Below are 6,000 nucleotides of genomic sequence, written 5' to 3' on the forward strand. Positions count from 1 at the left end.
GGTTATCCTCCCTCACGGAGGCGCCCGTTCCCTCGGTCGGAATAGGTAGCGGTGGAGGCCCGCTTTCGCCCTCTTTATTTCCCCCTTTATCTTCCTTTGAGGGCTCCGGGCAAGGCGCTAGCTCGAGCATCTTTTCCAGTACCGGATTTTCCAAACCCTCAGGAAGGGGGGCCGAACACCGAATCATCTTCGCCTTTGTTAGCCAGTCTTGGTCAAAGAGCAATTCCTCAGAATGATGTCATGATAAATGTGTTGGAAATATGCCCTAGAGGCAATAATAAAATGGTTATTATTATATTTCTTTGTTCATGATAATTGTCTATTGTTCATGCTATAATTGTGTTATCCGGAAATCGTAATACATGTGTGAATACATAGACCACAACACGTTCCTAGTGAGCCTCTAGTTGACTAGCTCATTGATCAAAAGATAGTCATGGTTTCCTGATTATGGACATTGGATGTCATTGATAACGGGATCACATCATTAGGAGAATGATGTGATGGACAAGACCCAATCCTAAGCATAGCTCAAAGATCGTGTAGTTCATTTGCTGTAGCTTTTCTGAATGTCAAGTATCATTTCCTTAGACCATGAGATTGTGCAACTCCCGGATACCGTAGGAGTGCCTTGGGTGTGCCAAACGTCACAACGTAACTGGGTGACTATAAAGGTATATTATAGGTATCTCTGAAAGTGTCTGTTGGGTTGGCACGAATCGAGACTGGGATTTGTCACTCCGTATGACGGAGAGGTATCTCTAGGCCCACTCGGTAATGCATCATCATAATGAGCTCAATGTGACCAAGTGGTTGATCACGAGATCATGCATTACGGTACGAGTAAAGTGACTTGCCGGTAACGAGATTGAACGAGGTATTGGGATACCGACGATCGAGTCTCGGGCAAGTAACGTACCGATTGACAAAGGGAATTGTATACGGATTGATTGAATCCTCGACATCGTGGTTCATCCGATGAGATCATCATGGAGCATGTGGGAGCCAACATGGGTATCCAGATCCCGCTATTGGTTATTGACCGGAGAGGCATCTCGGTCATGTCTGCATGTCTCCCGAACCCGTAGGGTCTACACACATCAGGTTCGGTGACACTAGGGTTGTTGAGATATTAGCATACGGTAACCCGAAAGTTGTTCGGAGTCCCGGATGAGATCCCGGACGTCACGAGGAGTTCCGGAATGGTCCGGAGGTGAAGATTTATATATAGGAAGTCAAGTTTCGGCCATCGGGAAGGTTTCGGGGTAATCGGTATTGTACCAGGACCACCGGAAGGGTCCCGGGGGTCCACCGGGTGGGGCCACCTATCCCGGAAGGGCCCCATGGGCTGAAGTGGGAGGGGAACCAGCCCCTAGTGGGCTGGTGCGCCCCCCTTGGGCCTCCCCCTGCGCCTAGGGTTGGAAACCCTAGGGGTGGGGGAGCCACCCTTGCCTTGGGGGGTAAGGCACCCCCTTGGCCGCCCCCCCTAGGAGATTGGATCTCCTAGGGCCGCCGCCCCCCCTAGGCACCCTATATATAGTGGGGGGAGGGAGGGCAGCCGCACCCAAGCCCCTGGCCTCTCCCTCTCCCTCCTGTGACACTCCTCCGTCTCCCTGCGCTTGGCGAAGCCCTGCCAAGATCACCATTGCTTCCACCACCACGCCGTCGTGCTGCTAGATCTTCATCAACCTCTCCTTCCCCCATGTTGGATAAAGTTGGAAGAGACTTCTTCCCAACCATACGTGTGTTGAACGCGGAGGTGCTGTCCGTTCGGCACTTGGTCATCGGTGATTTGGATCACGACGAGTACGACTCCATCAACCCCGTTCTCTTGAATGCTTCCGCGCGCGATCTACAAGGGTATGTAGATGCACTCCTCTCTTCCTCGTTGCTAGATGACTCCATAGATTGATCTTGGTGATGCGTAGAAAATTTTAAAATTCCACTATGTTCCCCAACAGTGGCATCATGAGCTAGGTCTATGCGTAGTTACTCTGCATGAGTAGAACACAAAGCAGTTGTGGGCGTCGATATTGTCAATTTGCTTGCCGCTACTAGTCTTATCTTGATTCGGCGGCATCGTGGGATGAAGCGGCCTGGACCAACCTTACACGTACGCTTACGTGAGACCGGTTCCACCGACTGACATGCACTAGTTGCATAAGGTGGCTGGCGGGTGTCTGTCTCTCCCACTTTAGTCGGATCGGATTCGATGAACAGGGTCCTTATGAAGGGTAAATATAAATTGGCTATTCACGTTGTGGTTTTGGCGTAGGTAAGAAACGTTCTTGCTAGAAACCTATAGCAGCCACGTAAAAACTTGCAACAACAATTAGAGGACGTCTAACTTGTTTTTGCAGCAAGTGTTTTGTGATGTGATATGGCCAAAGGATGTGATGAATGATATATGTGATGTATGAGATGATCATGTTCTTGTAATAGGAATCACGACTTGCATGTCGATGAGTATGACAACCAGCAGGAGCCATAGGAGTTGTCTTTATTCATTTATGACCTGCGTGTCAACATAAACGTCATGTAATTACTTTACTTTATTGCTAAAGCGTTAGCCATAGTAGTAGAAGTAATAGATGACGAGACAACTTCAAGAAGACACGATGATGGAGATCATGATGATGGAGATCATGGTGTCATGCCGGTGACAATGATGATCATGGAGCCCTGAAGATGGAGATCAAAAGGAGCAAATGATATTGGCCATATCATGTCACTATTTGATTGCATGTGATGTTTATCATGTTTTACATCTTATTTGCTTAGAACGACGGTAGCTTAAATAAGATGATCCCTCGTAATAATTTCAAGGAAGTGTTCCCCCTAACTGTGCACCGTTGCGAAGGTTCGTTGTTTCGAAGCACCACGTGATGATCGGGTGTGATAGATTCTAATGTTCGAATACAACGGGTGTAAGCCAGATTTACACACGCAATACACTTAGGTTGACATGACGAGCCTAGCATGTACAGACATGGCCTCGGAACACGGAAGACCGAAAGGTCGAGCATGAGTCGTATAGAAGATACGATCAACATGAATATGTTCACCGATGTTGGCTAGTCCGTCTCACGTGATGATCGGACACGGCCTAGTTAACTCGGATCATGTTTCACTTAGATGACTGGAGGGATGTCTATCTGAGTGGGAGTTCATTGAATAATTTGATTAGATGAACATAATTATCATGAACTTAGTCTAAAATCTTTACAATATGTCTTGTAGATCAAATGGCCCACGTTGTCCTCAACTTCAACGCGTTCCTAGAGAAAACCAAGCTGAAAGACGATGGCAGCAACTATACGGACTGGGTCCGGAACCTGAGGATCATCCTCATAGCTGCCAAGAAAGATTACGTCCTAGAAGCACCGCTAGGTGACGCACCTGTCCCACAGAACCAAGACGTTATGAACGCCTGGCAGTCACGTGCTGATGATTACTCCCTCGTTCAGTGCGACATGCTTTACAACTTAGAACCGGGGCTCCAAAAGTGTTTTGAGAGACACGGAGCATATGAGATGTTCGAAGAGATGAAAATGGTTTTTCAAGCTCATGCCCGGGTCGAGAGATATGAAGTCTCCAACAAGTTCTTCAGCTGTAAGATGGAGGAAAATAGTTCTGCCAGTGAGCACATACTCAGAATGTCTGGGTTGCATAACCGCTTGACTCAGCTAGGAGTTAATCTCCCGGATGACGCGGTCATTGACAGAATCCTTCAGTTGCTTCCACCGAGCTACAAGAGCTTTGTGATGAACTTCAATATGCAGGGGATGGAAAAGACCATTCCTGAGGTGCATTCAATCCTGAAATCAGCAGAGGTGGAAATCAAAAAGGAACATCAAGTGTTGATGGTGAATAAAACCACTAAGTTCAAGAAAGGCAAGGGTAAGAAGAACTTCAAGAAGGACGGCAAGGGAGTTGCCGCGCCCAGTAAGCAAGTTGCCGGGAAGAAGCCAAAGAATGGACCCAAGCCCGAGACTGAGTGTTTTTATTGCAAGGGAAGTGGTCACTGGAAGCGGAACTGCCCCAAATACTTAGCGGACAAGAAGGCCGGCAACACTAAAGGTATATGTGATATACATGTAATTGATGTGTACCTTGCCAGTACTCGTAGTAGCTCCTGGGTATTTGATACCAGTGCGGTTGCTCACATTTGTAGCTCAAAGCAGGAGCTGCGGAATAAGCGGAGACTGGCGAAGGACGAGGTGACGATGCGTGTCAGGAATGGTTCCAAGGTCGATCTGATCGCCGTCGGCGCGCTGCCTCTACATTTACCTACGGGATTAGTTTTAAACCTCAATAATTGTTATTTAGTGCCAGCTTTGAGCATGAACATTGTATTAGGATCTCGTTTAATTCGAGATGGCTACTCATTTAAATCCGAGAATAATGGTTGTTCTATTTATATGAGAGATATGTTTTATGGTCATGCTCCGATGGTGAATGGTTTATTCTTAATGAATCTCGAGCGTAATGCTACACATATTCATAGTGTGAATACCAAAAGATGTAAGGTTGATAATGATAGTCCCACATACTTGTGGCACTGCCGCCTTGGTCACATAGGTGTCAAACGCATGAAGAAGCTCCATGCAGATGGACTTTTAGAGTCTCTTTATTCCGAATCATTTGACACGTGCGAACCATGCCTCATGGGTAAAATGACCAAGACTCCATTCTCAGGAACAATGGAGCGAGCAACCAACTTACTGGAAATCATACATACTGATGTGTGCGGTCCAATGAGTGTTGAGGCTCGCGGTGGCTATCATTATGTTCTCACCCTCACTGATGACTTGAGTAGATATGGGTATGTCTACTTAATAAAACACAAGTCTGAGACCTTTGAAAAGTTCAAGGAATTTCAGAGTGAGGTTGAGAATCAATGTGACAAGAAAATCAAGTTCTTGTGATCAGATGGTGGGGGAGAATACTTGAGTCACGAATTTGGCACACACTTAAGAAAATGTGGATTAGTTTCACAACTCATGCCGCCTGGAACACATCAGCGTAATGGTGTGTCCGAATGTCGTAATCGCACTCTATTGGATATGGTGCGATCTATGATGTCTCTTACCGATTTACCGCTGTCATTTTGGGGCTATGCTTTAGAGACTGCGACATTCACTTTAAATAGGGCTCCATCGAAATCCGTTGAGACGACACCGTATGAATTATGGTTTGGGAAGAAACCTAAGCTGTCGTTTCTAAAAGTTTGGGGATGCGATGCTTATGTCAAGAAACTTCAACCTGAAAAGCTCGAACCCAAGTCGGAAAAATGCGTCTTCATTGGATATCCTAAAGAAACTGTTGGGTATACCTTCTACCTCAGATCCGAAGGCAAGATCTTTGTTGCCAAGAATGGGTCCTTTCTAGAGAAAGAGTTTCTCTCGAAAGAAATAAGTGGGAGGAAAGTAGAACTTGATGAAGTATTACCTCTTGAACCGGTAAGTGGCGCAACTCAAGAAAATGTTCCTGAGGTGCCTGCACCGACTAGAGAGGAAGTTAATGATGATGATCATGAAACTTCAGATCAAGTTACTACTGAACTTCGAAGGTCCACGAGGACATGTTCCGCACCAGAGTGGTACGGCAACCCTGTCTTGGAAATCATGTTGTTAGACGACGGTGAACCTTCGAACTATGAAGAAGCGATGGCGGGCCCGGATTCCGACAAATGGCTGGAAGCCATGAAATCCGAATAGGATCCATGTATGAAAACGAAGTGTGGACTTTGACTGACTTGCCCGATGATTGGCGAGCCATAGAAAATAAATGGATCTTTAAGAAGAAGACAGACGCGGATGGTAATGTGACCATCTATAAAGCTCGGCTTGTCGCTAAGGGTTATCGACAAGTTGAAGGGGTTGACTACGATGAGACTTTCTCACTCGTACCGAAGCTAAAGTCCGTCTGAATCATGTTAGCAATTGCCGCATTCTATGATTATGAGATGTGGCAAATGGACGTCAAAATGGCATTCCT

Source organism: Triticum aestivum, chromosome 6A (genome assembly GCF_018294505.1).
Source record: "Triticum aestivum cultivar Chinese Spring chromosome 6A, IWGSC CS RefSeq v2.1, whole genome shotgun sequence".
Lineage (NCBI taxonomy): Eukaryota > Viridiplantae > Streptophyta > Magnoliopsida > Poales > Poaceae > Triticum > Triticum aestivum.